This window comes from Sinocyclocheilus grahami, unplaced genomic scaffold (genome assembly GCF_001515645.1).
Source record: "Sinocyclocheilus grahami isolate Dianchi unplaced genomic scaffold, SAMN03320097.WGS_v1.1 scaffold7.1, whole genome shotgun sequence".
Taxonomy (NCBI): Eukaryota; Metazoa; Chordata; class Actinopteri; order Cypriniformes; family Cyprinidae; genus Sinocyclocheilus; species Sinocyclocheilus grahami.
The window spans coordinates 1,130,166-1,151,417 of record NW_015505186.1 but is presented as its reverse complement, the minus strand read 5'-3'; the positions used below and the strand labels follow the sequence as shown (position 1 = coordinate 1,151,417).

Sequence of the window (21,252 nt, the reverse complement as noted above, 5' to 3'; positions counted from 1 at the left end):
ATTTTTTTCAATAACTTTTTTTGGCAAAAAAAAGAACTATAGTGTCCTGCACCCACTAGTAAAAAAAAAATATATATAAAACATTATGTCTGCTGTCTGAATAATTTCAGTCAAACCAAAAATTATTCAGACACCAGATATAATTTTTGATATTTTTTTTACTAGTGGATGCAAGATATTCTTTATACAGTGGACTACCAGTAAAACTGATCAAAATTTGGGACCAAAAATTATTCATACACTTTGACCTGACCATTTTTTCTAAAGTGTTTTTTCTTTAATTACCAATGCGACCTTTTTACACCACAAAACAAAATTAAGCATTGCTTGGTAATTGGTTGACCTGAATTGGTATTATCTAATTGTGTACTTAAATTTAACAGCTGACTGCTATTCAACCTAATTCATTATATACCTTTCTATCAAAGTTATCTGACATTATCAAGATGAATTTTTTCTGACCAATGGAAAGTTACTGTACTTTTAAAAGTAATGCATTACAATATTGCGTTACTCCCTAAAAAAGTAACTAATTATGTTACTTAGTTACTTTTTATGGAAAGTAATGCGTTACATTACTTTTGCTTTACTTTCGTGTTACTTTTTAAATATGAGCAGGGCTTGATTGTTTTTAATATAAGAAGTTCTATTTATAGCAAATGTAAAAGCCCTTTCACACCAAAAAGTGTAATGAATAAACCTCAGGCTGAAGGAAAAGTAAATTCACGTCTGTACAGTAGAACGCAGGAGAAGAAACACTCTTCAGCAATAAAAAAACAATGAAACACAATTGTTAGTTTATCTAAAGTCAATTTTGCTTATTAGTATGGTTGAACTGGATCATCAAAGGTCAGCAGCAAAGACATTGGTTAATAAAATGGGATTAGATACATTTGTGTTATTTAACATATTTAGTTATTGCAGGTTTGTGTCATATTCTGAGTTTGATTAATACTAAATCAGTTTTTTGTGAGTGGGATGAATTAATGCACATTCACATTTAGTCTAGAATTACAGTAACATCATGTTCACACAGTGCACACAACTCCTCTGCACTTCCGATTTCTCCCAATATGGGGACAGGAGACTTGTCAGTCAATAAATGGGAAAACAAAGTAACTGGCGTTACTTTTTTGAAAAAGTAACTCCGATATTTTCTTGCAAATTAAAAAAGTAATGCGTTACTTTACTAGCTACTTGAAAAAAGTAATCTAATTACGTAACTCAACTAACGCAACTAGTTAATGAGATTTGGTCCCGACTCCCTGTACTAAAATGTTACTTATTTATTTTAATAGGACAGTCAAGGCCAAACAGACTAGAGCATCTAAAGAGGGCTATATACTGTAACACTGGAGAATAATGTTGGGCGATATGCTCAATTTTCATATCGTCCTATCGTCAGCCTGTGAGATCGCCGATACACTGTATTATCGTGCTAATTTATGTAATTATTTCGTTTCATTGCGAGAAAGTGAACCAACTCCAGCGTAAGGCTAAAAGCAGCCTAATGTTTTTAATATGACTGAATTTGTATTTAACATAACAAATTAATAGAAACATCGTAAGCTTCTAATTATAATGCTTTCATTTCCTCAGTTATTCAAAAAGCAGCTACAGAAAACTAGCAAAGAACATTACATTACCAAAGAACATCATCACAAGCTCAGTCTAGCGCGAGTTTATGCACTTTAAAAACACTCCCTTTAAAATCAGTGAATCTACACTGTAGGATGAATAAATCTCTTATACTTGCATCGCACGTACATCTGCACTTTGTTGTTTATGATGAGAGAATTTGCGAGTCAGAATTCAGTGAACAACAGAACTCCGCTGTTTCAGAGGTGAGTCATCTGAACGCATCTTATTGGCCAATGCATTCATAAGCTCAGCATAATCGTGTGTGATTGGTTAGAACGCGCAATACTGTAAAAACGTGGAAAAATAAATATAATGCAACAAATAAGCCCTAATATTAATTAGATGGTATTACTAGCCTGGTAATAATAATAATAATCGTCTTGCTATCGTCAAAGGCATCAGCCACAGGCAATATCTCTGTCTATCGTCGATACACGATACTATCATCTATCGGCACAACCCTACTGGAGAAAGCTATCTATTAGCATCGGCATTCATCACAAAACTTTTCTTTGTCCAAAAAGCAATCAGGCACTGGTCAAATATTTAACCTGTAATATAATGAAGTGTACTCAGTTTTATTTTTATCGCAATTGCATACTGTAAATGTGCTGACTATTCGTGTTGGTGTAAATAGGACTTAGGTTTAAAATGCTGTGAGAAAGGGAAGATGCTTTTTGGTGTATTTATGGTATTAACCAACAGTGAAACAGTCCTATGCTAACCAGTTTGATGTTGACCACCAGGGTGCAACATCAATGCTTGCAGTAAACTCAGCATGCAATGTTCAAACCTGTGCCAAAGCTAACCTGTTTATTGATATTTTACTTACAATCACAAGTAGCCTCCCAAGTGTTATGTGAAAAAAATAACGACCAGTGTTGTTATTGTTAAATAGAAGTAACCTGATTAAAATCATTAAATGAAGCTGAATAAAATATAAATATTACATGAAAAACTAGAAATGTTGCCTTCTCAACTAACTGAAATGAAATAAATTTGAAGACCTGGGGCCTCATTTATAAAACGTTGCACAGAAACCATCCTAAATTTGATCTTAAGATCATTTCTCAAATATGCGTATGTGTGATTCATAGAATGAACGTACGTACAGACAAAATGCATGTACGACTCTCTTTCAGATTTGAAATCTATGAATCGCAAATGATCTTGAACTTGTGCGCAGCTGAATGGTTTTAGCTCTCTGTCTTGTAAACGACTCCTAATTAATGTCATTAACATGCAAAAGATCGCAGTCATCATCCAAATTCTTTAATTTAGAACAGCGAGCTCCAAAAACAGCTTACATTTCCAAAAACATGTAGTACTCGAACAAGAAAAAGTGCGGACGTCTGCTCAGACCCTGACGTGACGCTAAGCACTTTTCCACGTCAAAGCCAGTTTTTACAAATATGAGCATTGGCGTGGATTTAAGCGTAGACACACTCTAAGATCAAATCTTAGCGTACGCACGCTTTATAAATGAGGCCCCTGTTCACACCAAGAATGCTAACTATAAATAGAACTTTATATTAGCGTCCACATCAACACATGATAACATGCTGTTTGTTATAAGCGTGCTGCAGTTATGTAATCTGTTGCTTTAAATAATCAGGCTCATTAAAGTCAGATAGATAGGATGCCAGTGTTTTTTAATCACTCATCAAATAAAAAAAAAAGTTTTAAAGTGATTCCAACTATATAGTTCCTCTGTGTCGTTATTGTTATAAATGTCATGTGGATTTCCCTGTTCTCACAGAATTAGAGTGATTATTACAACTTTATAGTTATCAGTAGTTATCATCCCTGGAGTGAACATCCCTTAAGTTGAAGTACTAAAATTACTATTTAAAGCTGTGTGTGTATGTACTGTATGTATGTATGTATGCACATATATATATATATATATATAAATTATTAAATAAATAGTATAGAAATAATACTAAAATAACACTGAATCAGACCATGAGACCATCAGACATAAGAAAGCCAAGCCACAGTCATCTCAGTAGGAATTAGGTCAGTCACACAGTCTAGGTGTAAAGTCTCCTCAACCGTCTCCTTCGCTATATGTAGAATCATTATTCAGAATGGCTGGAGGGAGTGCAGGAGGTCGGTGTGGAGACGGATGGAGGCTGGAATTAGGTATTTCACAGAGGTGCTCTGTGCATTAGAGAAAGAGGTTTACCCTAAAGTTTAACTTTCACTGGCTGTTTGAATGAGGGGTGGGAAGGGCAAAGCCACACATCTTCTGTTCATCTGGTACTGTTTGGAGGGTACTGTGGTGTGTATGAGGGACCTATTAGTGTGTATTTCTGTAAATAAGCTGTTTGTGTGTGTGTGTGTGCGGTGTCCTGGTTGTTTGTTAAGGGGCCCTGTGCTGTAGATGTGGTAGTCTGCTACAACAGGAACGCTAATGCTTCCTCTGAGGCCGGTGAGGAACAGCATGATTAGCCCTCCAGCCCCCCGGGGGGAGCCGCTGCGCTTTCCTTGCTCTAATTCACTTTGACGTCAACAGGAAGGCAGATCAGGTCTCAGGAGGTGGGCTGCGGACTGTATGGATGTGTAGAGGGCTCTGGGGCTTTGGGAGTCTGAGGGAGGGATTACAGAACCCTAAAATGTTTTCTTTGTAGTTTGGAAGAAACCCGAGAAAGGTTTCACACGAACATATACTGCCAGACTGAAGCGTGGGGGGCTGGCCGCCATTCCTGCCATTCCCGCCCCTGTCTTTATCTTCGTTTGCCCACCTACCCAAGCTCTCTCACACACACACACACATACAGCCTCTATTAAGCCAGAACAGCAGGACACACACATACATATACTTTCACACAAAATATCAAATTACTTTTCAAATTGTGGGTCAGCAGGCCCACGGGTATCACGCAGCGTCAATAAAAAAAGATCCCCATTTTCCAAAGCATGCGGTGTTGCTTATACCTAAATCAACATTTTTGCTCATTTTACAAGTTGTGCTGTAATGCGGCTGGAGTAATAATCTCAGGTTTGCTATTAGAGCGCAGACCGTTAGATGTAACTGTACTCAGAAGGCTTCTTTTCTTGTGTTGTAGACTGTCTGGAGGGCAGTGCGCTGTCGGACCGGCTCCAACTTCAGATGCTCCGATGCTGAGAACAAGCAAACTGTAAGTTCCTAAATCAACACTTCCATGTCCATTCAAAAACACACGTGCTCTGTTCCAAAAGATGGTGAGCTACCTGTGTAGGCAGTATTTTTAGGCATCATAGATATGCCCCTGATGCAAAGGTTGTTGTAGGTCATCTAAGATCAGGGTTGGGTAAAATTCTCAAAAATTTCTATCTATCTATCTATCTATCTATCTATCTATCTATCTATCTATCTAGATAGATAGATAGATAGTCATTCATTCATTTAATTCTATTAATAAACTGCTATTTTACACAAATGTTTGTCTGAGCTGTTAATATCTTATGCTTATTAGAGTTAGCTTAGCAACATGCTAACAACAAACTCCATAGAAATTAACTGTAAACTATGCACTTAATGTGAAAAATGTAGTGCGATGGCACTTGTTTGGCATTGCTGCCTCAGTATTCATTCTCAGTTCACCATTTATGAGGTTCAGTTTCATTTTAGGATGCTAGCAGCAGCTTATGTAGGCAGCAGACAGCAAGGCAACTCACTAGGTGTTGGAACAGAGCCATGATTGTCGCCAGATTCTTTTCTTCCATTTTAATGTGAGAAAGGTAAACCGTGGTTGTTTGCACAAATGCACCAAGCAGCTTTTGAAGTCATGCATTAAGTGCAGTCTTTCGTAATAATACTTTTATATAGAGTTAGTTTTTTTTAGCATTGATAGCAAATAAAATACTCTCACACTTATGAAGATGGCTGATAAATATGCACTGTCACATATCGAGCCGCCTAGAATATACAAACCTGTGATTTCTCTGGAGTGATATTGCTCTTCTGGAGTCGCTGAGTTATTCCTTAGTCAGAATTGGGCATTTACAGATGAATTTCCAGCACTTGCTGTTCGTCTGCAATCACCCCGACTGTGTTGTTTAAGAGTTTGTTTCCTCACTTTAATAGCACTTTTTGTTATGTCCTTATAGAGTGCAAATTTGTTCGAAAACACAATTTGTGTCTTTAATGGTTTGTGGGCTCAGGCTGGAATTACGTTGTGGATGAGTGAGAGAGAGGCCGAGTCTGAGGGACACATTTGTGTGTGCGGCAATATGCAGAAGGGTTAACTCTTTGCTTTTCAGAGGGGGTAAAAGCCAGGCAAGTCTCTTTAATTGAGTGTGAAAACAGCTGGGTATCTAGAGCCATTTTCCCCCACAGCAGCATGGAAGTGACTATCTCAATATCCTCCTGACTCTAATCGCTCATAACCCCAAATTCCCCCTTTCTTTCTCTCCCTCTCGCTCTCGGGAGCCCTGCCGAGGATTGTTTTACGCTTAATTTTGTTAAACCTAATGAGATTTCCCTAATTAAATCTCCTCCTGACTGGAAAGCTCTCTCTCCTGTCGAGTGAAGTGATTGTTTGTGGATCTTGACAAATAAACATTTTCGGAGCGAAAGCACAGTGTAAGAGAGATGGAAGGAGCCTGCATCTTTTCATTTTTGCGGTAGCAGCCCTGTGCTACACTCAACATGCTTTGCTTAATGTCTTTTCACCTCATTTTTCACCTTCTCAAATGATCAATACTAGTTCCTCAGGTCTCATATTACAGCTAAGATGAAGTGAATTAACTTATTGTACATTATGTCAAATCTTAACCGGGAGCAGTGTTGGGGAGAAACCAAATAAATTATTAATTTTTTTTAGTTATAAGCCACTAATAACTACAATGAATCCCTTAAGTCTGATTCTTTTTAATGAATAACTTAGATAATTCATCTGAATACATTGACTTGTGTGATGATTTGTTCAAACTGATTCACTTGGATGAGTCATTTAAATGAATCTGTTTAAAAAAAAAAAGCCACAGATTCATTAGAGTAGATTAATCTGTTTAGAGTGAGCATTGTAGCACTGTATACAGCATTATTATATTGTGTGCAATTTCACAAAATGCTACTTTATTGTATTAATATACTGTTTATTTATTTATGAACTTATCCAAATGTACTAATTTGAACCATGGCTAACCTTTATTGCTAAGTTTTAATGTAGCATCCCCTGTGTTGTGAAATAGTAGTGATTCTAGACAGATCCACGATTGAAAGCCTCTTTTATAGAAGCAATATTGTGATTTATATAAGGTTGTATGAATATGTATGTATGTGTGTGTGTGTGTGCTAGGATCTTGTTTTGTGTAGGAAAGTGCCGCTGGGTGTGTCTGTTCCATTGAACTCTCTGAATAAAAGGCCTTGAGAGTATTGTTGACTGCGGTCATTGAGCTGGTATTGTGGATGTCCCATGGGAGACTATTGTGGGACTCGACCTTCTGTTTCCCGTGCCGACTCCGGAAAGCTAGTGCCAAGACGCCTTCACACACACATCACAGACACACACCATTCCAACCAGACCCTATTCTTTGCCCCTCCTGTGGACCGTTGGGCAGTCTGCCCAGCTCTTGTGAAAGGTGCCCTCTGATCAGGTTTCTGCCACCAGTTGCCCAGTTTGATGTGAGTAAGTAGGGTGAGGAGTCAAGGGAGATGTCCTGGCTTCTGGCACCAGCAGGCCACACACAACACCTAGATCACCGTGTGACTGTTCATTATTCAAGGACTGGCTTGACAAAGCGTCCTTTGCATGGATTGTAACCGTTGTTTATTTGATTTCCAGAAAGCTCTATTTAAAACATGAAATCAAAACAAGCCATGCACAATGCATCAGAGCACGTTAATCAAAAGGGGGAAAAATTTATTGTAGTTCTAATTATTTTTTCTTAAAAATGTAATCATTTTCTCCATTCCTGCAATCAGTTTTCTGCTGAAATAATCAAGGCTGTGGCAAAATTATACTAACTAATAATATTATAGCTTAATGTTTTCATAATCAAAGTCCTGCCTACATTATTTATGCCACATTACAATGTGTTTTTGGCATCATGAAGGTACACTGAATAAAATCAACCTGTTAGTTGACTTCAAATCATAGAAAACATTTAATTTCAGCAGATTCTAATACTAAAAACATATTATTTCCATAGTCATGGAAAAATATCGTGGAATTTTAGAATGGTAATTTCGGTTCCTGGAAAAGCATGTGTCTGTTCTAAATCTAAAATGCATGAAAAAGCCATGGACATTATTATAATGAATATATATTTTTCTAGCTACGCTTAGATATAAAATATTTAATCACTTTGTGAGTAAAATACTGAGGGGAAAAACATGAAAAAAATCTGGAAATTTATTGGTGAAAAGTTGTGTGAATCCTGCGTTATTTATTATTATTAATGTTGTTAATTTATTATTATTATGGCAGCAGAAAGAGCCTTTGCAAAACATTTAACTTCATTATTTCTGTGTCAAACATCATGTAAGGCAGCACTTTATTTTATCTATTGTATTATTTTTGTGTTTTATATTGTTTTCTTGGACCTAGGATGCTTATTAGAAAGTAAATGTGGTCCATTTTGATTTCATGTTGCCGTTTAATAGTGGATATTAATATTTTTTTTCCATATAGCATCAGTTTACGTGGGCATTAACAGTACAGTACCTTGTGTCATTGAGCAGTTGATTAGTATGATTCCTTTTGCTCTTTCTATAACAATCTCAACCTCATCATCATCATCATCTCCACCACCCCTGGCCTTCATCCCGAGTCTGTTCCTCATCAGCCTCGATTAGCATTATGTTGATTTAGCCTAGCAGCCCCCACCAACCCAACGGAGGCTTATTACGTTGAATTTTTTTTTTATTTATTCCCGTTTTCTTGGGGTCCCTGTCGGCATTTCCAATTACTCTCGCCGTTCGGCTGTAATTGCCTCCGTGCTAATGGCTGCCAGACAATTGTGCTAAATGAGGTGAAGGCGCGAGGCAGCGAGCTCGACTTCATTAAGAGCTAATGGGATTTTATTGGGGGGACTGAAGACCCAGCTCATCAAAAAGGAGAGATGGAAGGAAAACAAAACAGATGGAGGAGAAGAGGCTGAGAGAGTTTTATAGGCGTTTTCTTCAGTGTCTGCTTGTCTTAAGTTATGTCGGACAAGAATGTGCAACCCTACTGTTTTACCATTGCCGAAATACAGACACACACACTTGAATCTCTCAAATGCACAGACACACGCAAAACATGCGCGCTCTGCTAAGCAAACATCCATGTGCATGTAACTGATAGATACTCATATAAACGCATTAAAATTCAACATAACGTGCATGCTTGAAAAGATGAAAGAGATGGAATTACAGTGAAGATTTTGTGATAATCTGTGCATGTCAATCTGATTACACAGATTTCTTAGATAACATAAATCGAGTGCCAAACTTTGCGCTTTAAAGTGTGCATCACTTCTAGCTGAAAAGAGCATTTGCTTGACAGCAATCTGAAAAAAATAAAATAAAATCACATTTCCCAGATTTCAGTTGTTAGTTTTTCATTGCAGCAGTTTTATGTCACGAGTAGATTGTTTAGATATGATGAAAGATGCAAAACGGCATCACGTCTGACTGGATGTCATATAGATGTTGAACAGCTCTTCAAATCAACGTCAGAGGAAAGATTTAATGTTCATTTAAAACTAACCCATAAACCACTGAAGTGTGTTTTCATTTTAAACCTTGTTTATCTCTCTCATTTCAGCAGATTTATATCTGTGTGTGTAAGGCAGAGACAGAAAGTCTTTTTGGAGCACTAATACTAATAGAAACAACCTGACATAGATAGCAGTTCCTTAGTGGGTGATTTAACTGTCTTTTGTCATGCTGTTCTGCTTAAAACAAACACACTGCTCTGTTAGTGTTTTCAGGGTTTGGCTCTACAGCATGTTTACTGAGAACAGATGCTCTTCTAACTTTCTGAACACTAGCTGTGCACACTTGCTTTTGTCGTTTACCATGCTTCATTTTTTATTGTAATGTTTTTCATGAGGTTTTATGGTTTTACTTTAAAGATACCACTTTAGTTAATTAAAATATGATCATAAACTCTTATTTTTTGCAATTACTTCTATTTTATTTGTATGCACAATATATTTTATATAAGTAGAACATTTTTTAAATGTTATTATTATTATTTTGTTCCCATAATTCAAGATCACATAAAATGGCTTGACAAATGCAGATGTGAAGTTTTTTTTTTTTTTTTTTTAAAGCAGAACATATTGACAGGTTCAACATTTTCTAATTGCCAAGTCACAGCTATGAACATGATTTGATACTTTCTATATTATATTATTGTGGGCGTGACATTCTCTTACTAGAGACATTCGATTGAACAAAATCTGTTTAATGCAGAATGAGAATATTTTTTAGAGTAGAAATACTGTAAGTTTTATTTTTATTTTTTTTCAACAAGTTAAATTTGTTAATTTTTGACTTTCTATTCTAGGACACCATTAAATAAAGTATTACGGCATTTAGGCCATGTTTATTAGTATTCTCTATGAATGTGAATTCAATTTTAACATTTCTATAAATTTTTTTAAAGTTGATTTACATAGCAGTAAGACAAAATAAATTTGAAGCAAATCATATAATATTTTATATAAGTTTAGCAGCAGTTTAGCTCTACCTGTCACCGCTGCATACAGATCTGTGTGCTCAACCACAGGGCAGCTGCTAAACTGATTCAGAGACAGTGTTACCGTGTAATCGGGTTATCTCTCGAGGTGGAAAAGAGAGGAAAATCTATGCCCTGATTAGATAAAAGGCATAGCTTCCAGCCATAACATCTAACCATAATATGACATTGGATAGGCTCTGGCAATGTGAAAAATAGGTCTCTGTTTTTGTCATCCTATGTTTCTTTATTTATTTACTGTAATTTTAGATTTTAGAGGGGAACATCTGTTTTGATTTGAATGTCGGATAACGACGGTTTAATGGATCATGCTATGGATAGAGTGAAGAACCGTGGGATGTTCATGATTGATGTGGATGGGAGACTTGAGTCACCGGCACCGCTCTGGTTTTTCAAAATAGTCTGCCAGGGAATTTTTCAGGGAAGGTTAAGAGTGAATGTGAGAGTTTGGTGAAGAAGCAAGTAAATGAGTGAATGAAAGAGACTGATATGACATGTTACCAAATTAAATAAAATATTCAATTGTAAAAAAAATGCTTTCAAATAATCACAACTTGGTTGGACTTATGGATGTTAAGCTTATAATATGTGAGATATAATGTACAGTTAGTACAGTCATTATCACAAAAAAAGGTAAATAAATAGACCCATATTATTTTATTTTTGAACTTTACAGATCAGTGAAATTCCCAATCAGGGTAGCTTTGGATTGTTTTGGCATTTAAAATTATATTCTATAACCAGTAATAAATAAACACATAAATAGACCATACTGACATTAAAGGGATAATTCACAGCAAAATATTAATTCATATTTTCTCACTCTGTATAACTTCAATTTCTTCCATAGAACACAAAATGAGATGATTATAAGCTATAAAGTTTTAAAACATTAACATTAAATCGCCATTTACTTTCATGATGTGAAACAGAGCGGCTTGGATGCTATACATATCATTTTATGTTCCACAAAATGATAAAAATTAGATTTTATTTTATTTTTATAAGAGACCATAAAATAATACAAAATAAAAAAAAAACTAGCACAGCTATATAATTGTTTGCCAGGGGCAACGGTCAATTAAACAGTTTAACAGTCATTATTTTCAAATATTTGACTATAGAACAGCGCGTTTGACCAATCAGAATCAAGTATTGCAGGGAGACGAGCAATAATACTGTCTAATATTATTTTCCCCCTTACCCCTTGTTACATCAGCAGAAAAAGTTATAAAATTTTGATGAAACTTTATGAAAGCAAGCATTTTTGGTCTTTAAAGTAACATGCACTGATGAATCATGCACAATAACAGCAACATTTTCATTAAGAAAGTAAAAAGTCAATTTTGCTTTTATGTTGTCTTTAACAAGAAACAGAGGGCCTTAGGTTGAATTCTCTGCTCCCATGGATATATTTTTTGTAGATATTGATAAAGAAATGAGAGAGTGGGTGACTAAACCAACGGGTGAGTCAGAGCGAGGAAGAAAGAAAGTAACCCTGTCCCGGCACTAACAGCTGTGTTGCAGCTGCCAGTGGCTCCTGCTGAGGGTGAGCAGCTCAATTCTCCAGGGTCAGATCTGTGGTATGGCGGTATCCGTGGCAACGGGATTTGGGCCTGTGCGGCAAGAACAATCCTGCCTCTGAGAGCCGAGCGCTGTGCTCTGAGCTCAACACACCGGAATGTTCTACACCAAGAGAGGGAAAATGGTGCAGAGGAAGAGGGTGAGGGATGGAGACAGAGATGAGGAAAAAAGAGAGTGAAATGAGAGAGCAAGCGGGGTCAAGAAAGCAACAGTCACCCTTCAGTGGAATTGACATTAACATAAAAGAAATGAGTATATAGTATCAGTATGTATATATATATATATATATATACATACACAAAATTCTGGCATGAAACTCTAGATGGCGCAGTCCGATAGGTCTAAATCAATCTGACATAATGACATAATTATTACATGGCACAGATGATTGGTTCTCTCCTGTATCGGTAGCCAATGAGCACTCTGCTCAAGTTCAACATTCAAATATATGACTGGTGCTTGCTGTAGCAGTTGCAGCGTGAAACCCTTCACCTTCCCCAGCTCCACCTATATAGATCTGCTATGGGGTGACCATGTAGTGTATGTTATATGGGAGTTATTTCATATATGTTATATGTGCACCATCATCATGTGGATGTATTGGCAGTAGCAAGTCTTGGTACTTGCTCTGCCACAGCAGCGGAGCAGATCTGTTCCGTGACCAATTACCATGGCAATCCCTCCGATATATATGCAATATATATATATATATATATATTAAAAGAGGAAAAAAGGATAGAGCACGAGAAGACACGAAGTAGAAGTGAAAAGTAAGACACAGAAGGGGTTAATTGTTGGAAGTTAGACTGAAAAAAGTGGTCTGGTCTGAGAAAGAGAAAGAAGAAATAGACAAATATGATCTCAGCCAAACAGAATAGTGGTTGTCAAGTTACCAGGTCTTTCGCTGTCCCCTAAAGCAAGCCGGCTGGAGTCGGTCTTATCTCCTGGCTCCAGCTCCGGCCCACAGCAGTCTGGCCCATAGAGCTTCTCTCAGTGCTCAGCTGGCAAACATCGTTTTAAATCTGAAGCTTCATTAAAAAATCATCCTGCAGCATCCACAATGATATTAAATATATTAAACAGGTATCCAAACAGGCACAAAACCTGCGATGCTCATTTTGAAAAGCACAATGGGGCGAACAGTTGTGGCACTTTTGCACACAAAATTTCAGTGAAAAAAAGCATAATCAGGTAATAAATGTACTGAAATAGCGCAGTGTTTTTATTATTATTATTATTATTATTTTTGTTGTTGTTAATATGATTTCATGTTGGATATTCAATTGGACGCTGATTTCCCCCTTTTTAGAATAATATTACCTTTGACATCATCTAATGCCATAATCAGGTAATAAATGTACTGAAATAGCGCAGTGTTTTTATTATTATTATTATTATTTTTGTTGTTGTTAATATGATTTCATGTTGGATATTCAATTGGACGCTGATTTCCCCCCTTTTAGAATAATATTACCTTTGACATCATCTAATGATTGAAAATGTAAAATTGACTTTGCTTATTTAAAAAAAAACATTGATAATAATACTATTAAATGCAATCTTTAGCCAATATCAAAATGAATATTCATTTTTTTATGCTGTACATTACAAAGTTGTGATGCCTAAATTCACTTAAAATTAATCATTTAGATTTTTCATTTATTTTTTTGAAAAAAAAACATAGAATCTGCCATTTATTTTTATTATTTATTATCACCTTATCGGTATCAGTCAGAGGTTGCAGTGAAATATCATCTACAACTGTTTCTGTTTTTGTGTTTTATAGAAATTTGGGAAACACTTTAGATTATTGAGCACTATTCATTATTAACTAGTTGCTTATTAGCATGCATATTACTAGCACATTGGCAGTTTATTAGTATTTTCAAAGCACATATCATCTTATAAAGCCTTATTTTGCATGGTAATATTCTAGATCCCTTAACCCTACCCAGTCTAAACATAACTACTACAACAACCACCTTACTTACTTATCAATAAGCAGCAAATTAGGAGTTTACTGAGGGAAAACTCTTAGTTAACAGTGATTATGTGTGCCCTAATCTAAAGTGTATTGTAGTATCCCCTGTAGTATAAAATGTGTATTTTTTCTTTTTATACTGTACATCAAGTACTCTATAGTATCTTCACAGCAATAAAAAGTTGCTTTGAAATCACAGCATCTCACATCATCTTGCAGTTATGAAACAGCCATTGTCCTCTGTTAAAAGCAGTTTATTTTTGAAGTCACACATTATAGCTGAATTTATAAATCTGCCACCCACAGTCCTTCTGGACGGCCCTCAGCGACCAGCTGCCTCCTGTTTGGCATTGTATATATATATTTCATACTCAAGATTTCATTTACATGAGGAGCTGACGAAGTATTGATGAACTAAGGAGAGATACACCATATCACGCTAGCTGGGTCGACCAGGCATGAAAAAGTTCAGCTAGCATCAGATTGACAGCAGAAGTTAGTGTATTAATATTCATTTGAGTGCTAATGGAAGTTGTTTAGATGTTGTAAACATCACTCGTGAGTTAGCGTGCGCTGTTAATCACGTATGCAAAATGCGGTCAGTTAGTCTCTATGAATACTAATATGATTAGCCAAGAGTTTAGGGGGCAAAACAAGCTACATTTGCGCTTAAACAACCGTGAGTATTCTGTCAGAGCGATGACGGAAATATGTACAGAATGATGTGCGTTCGGGGGGAGTGCAGCGAGAGTTTCCATGGCAACAGGATTCCTGCCAAAAGGTCAACGTCGAAGGCAGACTTGGAAAAGCACAAGAGGATTATTGGGGATTTAGCGGCGAGTAAAATCATTTTTTATTCTCTTTTTATGTATTTTTTGTCCTATCTGAATGACGATAAAAACACTGGATATGAATAGTGCAATTATATTGCTTAAAAAACGTCTCGCTCTCCCTTTTTATGGTTTCTTGCCTTGGTTCTTTGAAGTGAAATTGAAAAGAGAAAGAGTGGTGGACGGCGGTGGTGCTCGGCTTTGTGCTTGGCGCTGATAGGCACTCTTCTGCCCCCTCAATCACTTCTTCCCTCTCTCTCTCCTTCCTCCCCCCCTTCCCTTTCCACTCACTTTAATTAAGTCAGCCTCCCTGGCATGGCTGCCAAAGATAATTGGAGTGGGTTTTGGATGCCATTTACTCGAAATGTCGCCTGTTTCTGTCTTTTTTTTAATTTCCTCGTCTCTGCCACATTCAGTAATTTTCTTCCTCTCTTCTTGTCGTTTATGAGATAGGGATTAACCTGAGGTGTGTGCCGTGCAGGTATGCATCACAGACGTAAGACAATTTATTAGCCAACTTTGTGGGCGAATATTACTTTTCTTTAACTTGCTTTTAGAAATAGTTCTTGCGATATTTTCGGAGCACTTGAAGGAACTCTTATGTTAGTCTATATTTATAATCTCAGGCAATTAATCATGCAAACTTCGTTTACATTTTCTTGTACTAACCTTTTTTTTTCTTCACTCCTAAAAAGTTTTTTTTTTATGTATCTGTGCAGCGTTGCAGCGTTTTGCATTCAATAAAATCTTTTTAAAAAATATATAGTATATTTTTTGATCAATTTTTTCACTGTTCAAGATGTGTGAGTTGGTCATATGGTTCTTCAGAGATTCTAGATGTTTCATCACAGGTTCTTGCATTGCTGCATGAAGTTGAAGTTTGTGCAGGTTGGTTGCATACAAGTACATAGATGCTTTAGATCAATAGGTTATAAGGTTTCAGTCGGCCAAAAAACATTCTACAACAGTGCTTTTAGTATTAGAATAAATATGAAAAAAAGTCAAAAGATGAATCAATGTTTTATAAGTAATCTTGGTAACACTTTATTTTAAAGTCCAATTCTCACCAACTACTGTAGTTGCTTATTGGCATGCATATTACTAGCCTATTGACTCTTTATTAGTACTTATTAGTTGTCTTATAGTTAAACTTATAGTTGACCTATTAATGCCATATTGAATGACCATGTTCTAGATCCCTTGACCCAACCCAATGCCTAAACTTAACAACTACCTTACTAACTATTAATAAGCAGCAAACTAGGCGCTTATTGAGCAAAACCTCTTAATTAATAGTTAATATGTGTTCCTTAATCTAAAGTGTTACCATAATCTCATAATGTCTTTTACAGAAATACGTTTGTAATATTTTGAAAATTCAGTATGTCATAAAAAGTCATGAAATAAGTTCAAATGTTTTGAAAATAATATTAAAATAGTTTTTCATGGGATTTGTAATAGTTTGGAAATAATATAATGCAGCCTGTTTCTGTGATAATCACATTTCTCTGCATAATGTTGCTTTCCCCCCCCCCTCAAAATAGTAAGCTTTATTCACACAATATTAATTTTACTGTAACTTCAATTAAATGTTTTTTTTTATTTAACATTATTCATAGCTTTTTTCTTAAAACATTGTGACTAAGCTTGTAACATTTACATCTTTATTCTCCTAATGTTCCAACTTTATTCTATTTTTTATTTCTATTTTAACATGGCACTAAAACAGAATAATTCAAATATTATTACAATATCATTATTGTTAGGGTAAGAAATTTGAGATTTGCTTTTATTTAAACATGGCACAAAAACACTCTTGTCTTGTGTCAGTCAAACATCTATCATGTCAAACAAAATAATTAATGGAGGGGTTAACAAATATAATGAATTAATTTACGCGTTTTGGAACGTTTTTGTTACATTGATCTTTCATAACTTTGTTGATCATTCCTAAGGAAGTACTCTTCGCTTTCAGAGAGATTATTTACTTTTATGAGTATAGCCAAGTAGAATATAAATGTACTACAGCTCACTTTGCTGCCAATTTGTCAGGTTAATCCTTAGTTTTGTTGCCAGTACTCTGATTTATTGCGTGTTATGAACTTTCATGTTTTATTGACGACATCTGTTGTGTTTCGCAGCCCAGGTCTGGTGTTATGAAGTGCTGTTATTTAATCAGGTGGTATAAAACTTTATACAGTACCACCCATTATAGCGTGTCTGCTCATGCCGATCTCCTCAGGCGTCAGCGTGTCACAGTTTGGCGTACACGTGTCATAGTTTTCGAGCTAGTGCTTGTAGTAGCGTGTGTGTTCTGGTCACAGTGTGTGGTGACTGCAGTGGGAGTCAGTGAGTGAGGCCTCCTATCAATCATGCTGGGCTGCTGAAAAGGGCTGCGCTGGGCCGGGCCACCCATCCAGCCGGCCACGGCAGGGGGATCCAATATCCCCCCAGCCCTAATGTACTCCAGATGGCCAGGGCAGAGCGCTGGGGCTGGCCAGGGCCTCTCTGTACACCTCCAGGGAGACTGGGAGCGAGAGCACAGGGCGATCTGTCTGCATAGCTGCGGTGTGTGTACGTTAGAGAGGAGACGTCCTGACCGTGGGGTTCCACTGGAGTGTGTTTGCTGTGCTTGCCGTATATGCACACACACATTCTCTTACTATGTGTCATACAAAACACCTTCATGAGCCTCATATAGAAGTATAGTAGGTTTTCAAAGGAGTCAACATGTCCACAGGAGTTGCTCTAGAGGTATGATTTTACAAGCGTTGCATTAACTGTAATTTTCTGTCATTTTATAATGGATAATTCAAAATTAGGGATGCAACAATAATACAATTCTGGTATATAATAATATAATATAATATAATTGCCCAAAATTTGACACACACACACACACAAATTATTTAATTATTTATCATTAATACATTTAAAAATATATATTTTTACATTAACAATGTAATCAATATTCGGTTATATTTGTATATTTTATTTGTGAAATTACTGTATGTTCAGCAATTCTTTTTAATAGTTCACTTTTAACTTTTTTTGGATTTTTGCGGATCATCAGTCATCAAAGCTTGGTAAATATTACCAAAATAATATAAAATAATTACGCACTAAAAACTCCCACAGATTATGTTTTCAGGCCAGTTTAAGTCTTATTTTGATGTAACAAAGTGGTTATATCTACAGTAAGTGTGCAAGTTGTTTGCTTACTTTTTAAAATTAGTTTTCCCATTAACGCCATTATAATGTTCATTCAGACTGATTCGCGAACGCCCACAAACACAAGATTTATCGCATGAACCAATCACCGCTGAACATAATTGCCTCCTCTCACGTGACTTTTCCCCATTCTTTCTCAATTACCCCCCACCAAACCAACCGCACGCTTTAGGGAGTCTGTTTAAACTTAATGGGCTCAGGGGAAGCGAGAGAGATGCAGTAACTTTACCTGCTTGTGTCGCTGTTGGACAATGTTTCTTTACAAAAACAAGTGATTTATACACTTTTTAATGTTATATATATATATATATATATATATATATTTTTTTTTTTACAAATTTTTCTCATCCAATAGTTTGAGGCACTGCTTTCCTTGCCTCCTCAGAGGAAATGGCCATGTATAAACTAAACCATTTTCTGACCAATGTGAACATGAGTGAAATCTACGTGGGAAACTTTACGCCCTCATGCAAAACTTCTAGTTGCGTGGATTCCTATTGAAATTACTGGATTTCAAAGAGCAAAGGTAAATGTGACCACACCTGTAGTATATCTCATCTGTTGTTTTTTTCTACTTTAGGAAAATTCCTACATATAGGATGCTATTAGGAAGTAGAAGTGAAGTACATGGGAGAAAGTAAAGTTTTAAAGCACTCTCACACCCATTCTTCAGGGGCTGGATTTAAATATGGTAAAATGTATACTCTTATTAACTGAAAGCATAATCAAATTCGGGATGAGGGATTCAAACAACTTCATTAATTGTGGTTCTGAATTTAAGGAAAAATTGAGTTTCTTGCAGATATTCCATGTGGATCTAGTCATGGCATACCAGCACCGTTGATTTAGATAATGGCCCCTTTAGATGGAAGAACGCTACCATTGTAGTCAAATAAACAGTCAGAAATTGGACTGAGGGTTATTTGAAATGTTATAGATACACCGAGGAATGTGTCTGTCTCCCTGAGGCGCACATGGAAGCTTTCATGGTAACACTATATCTGATGGAAGCCATCGGCCCGCCACAGTTGTTGATGCACCTGCGGGTTCGAAACTTGGCTCAGACCTGGAGATGGCCAGAGAGAGACTTTCCATTCAATATAGCCTGTCATTTTATCCCTGAATATTCTTGGTCTCTCTTGTTCATTCTTTCAATTTCTCCGTACCCCCCTGACATCTCATCTTCTCACCCTCTATGAGTGTATTTTGTCTTGCTCTCTCTTTCCCTGTCGCTCTTTCTCTCACTCCTCTCGTCTCACCACTGCCTTCCTTTCCCCCCACGCATGATTCTCTGTCCCTGTGGCATTGCAGAGGAAATTTAATATTGGATTGTTTGGAGTTTCCAAGGATTCCATTCGGCGTAGCTCCGGGCACTACGCAAAGACAAACATCAGCTGTTGGGGCCAAGAGCAGCAAATATCGCCTCGTTATCCCACCATGCTCATTTTTGCTCCACTGGTCTTGTCTCATGCTCTCTTCTAAGTTATTCGTTCTCCCTGTTAAACCTGCTCTTCAGGACGTCTCTGCTCCTGTCAAAATCAGAAAGTGTATAAACATTTGAAAGAATCATGTAATGCAGTGTATGGAATGTTCTAGAACTGTTTTTGGTTGGATTCTGGAACTTTTCGCATTCTAAATACTCCATGCGCACCTTGCTCTCCCTGTGTTCCGATCCTCTGGTGACTTTTTTTTCCAGGAAGAAGTGTAGGGTATGAAATACAGGCAAACATATAGATGGACTGATAGATAGATGGATAGACTTACAGATGTATGGACAGATGGATGAATGGAAAGATGGTTGGACAGACAGACAGACAGACAGACAGATAGATAGATAGATAGATTGAAATGTCTCAATGATGAGGATCTCAGCAAAGAGTTGAACAAGTAATATTAGCAATTATAATAACATTTTCTCTCCCTCCATCATGGGTTCTATTGACCTATACTCTCTTCAGCCTCCTCTTGCCAAGTAAAACATCTTGTTATTGGGTTAACATTACCTCAGTGACTCGCACTTACAGATCCCGTATGAATTGTGTAGATTTAAACAGCTGCACTCCACTCACGAACCTCTGTGTTCACTAAGATACTGTGAAATTTCACCGGCACTGATAGATTATGACAGTTTAGCCATATGCCTCATCAGTGTCCAGCGTGCGCCGATCATTTGACCCTCCCCACCGGGCTCTGTTGGCCAGTCCGAACATACGTGCCTGCCGCAGAGTCTCCTTGCAGCCTCTTCTGAAACTTCAACTCTTCATTAGGAATCTGCTGACAATCAGAGCAGTCAGAGAGTGTGTGTGATAATCCCCGCTCTCATTAACCCCCCGTGGCTCTCTCTGTGAGAGCACACACACTTGCTCCAGAGGTTTTCTCTTTTTTTAGGGAAGGAATGGAAGGGGTTTGAATCCTCCGCATGCTGATCACCCTTGCCCTAATCCTACTGCCACATTCCTGGCAAGGCCATCTCATGCTCTGTGTCTCTATAATAGCATAACACATGCATAGCACCTTATTTATTATCCTCATCGCTGGAGCTATAGCAAACCGAGCACGATGCACTCTTGTTTTACTTATTTTTTCATTATATATATATATATATATATATATTAGGGCTGTCATCGTTAATGCATTAACGTATGCGTTTAATTTTACAATCCTTAACGCGTTAAAATAATTTCACGCAATTAACGCTAAATAAATTTTGCTACTTTGCTTGCGATTAGATCATTTTACTCTGGGAAAGTTTTCAGTCCAATGATCCAGTAAGCGAATGCATTCAAACAATCCGTCCAAAACAGCGCTAATAAAGGAAACCAGGCTGATTACATCAGAGATTGCAGAGAGAACAGAGACTCGCATTGTGTTTTAAGTGAATTATTCATTCCAGTGTGTTTCACTTTAAAACACGAGCTCTGTCATATTCTGTGAAATGTTGCGCTGTGTGAAGTATAGACTGAACGGATTGTCAACACATCCCACCGCTGTATGGCCAGATGAGACGCAAACTACGTTTTCTCGACTGGATAACCAGTCTCACTAGTAAAGTTTTGATGGATGAAGACCGCAATCAAGGTATAGACGATTGCGGTGGCGTACAGGCGTCGTACAGTACAGTAAGCACGCGTGAGTCCGTTAAAATAATGAGTGTATGAGTGCTCTACACACACTGATCTCAAGTTGTATTTATGCATAGGCACAGACATTTCTGTACATTCACGTTGTTTCCACACACATTCAGGATAATGTTTTGATTTGTCATGTTTATGTTGCTGTGTTTAGTTATACGGAATGGATCAGTGTG

General features: G+C 37.0%; 1 protein-coding gene across 3 annotated transcripts in view; it reads left to right on the top strand.

The window, feature by feature from the left end:
* The window catches only part of LOC107588673 (pbx/knotted 1 homeobox 2), a 71,753-nt gene that overhangs the window by 14,375 nt on the left and 36,126 nt on the right, over positions 1 to 21,252 (top strand). For 2 of the 3 annotated variants that reach the window (XM_016276889.1, XM_016276880.1), the window contains exon 2: positions 4,713 to 4,784. The gene's annotated coding sequence lies outside the window, so the exon portion shown is untranslated. Of the gene's footprint in view, positions 1 to 4,156; positions 4,183 to 4,712; positions 4,785 to 21,252 lie in introns of those variants that run through there. The other variant, XM_016276896.1, reaches the window with a different exon arrangement.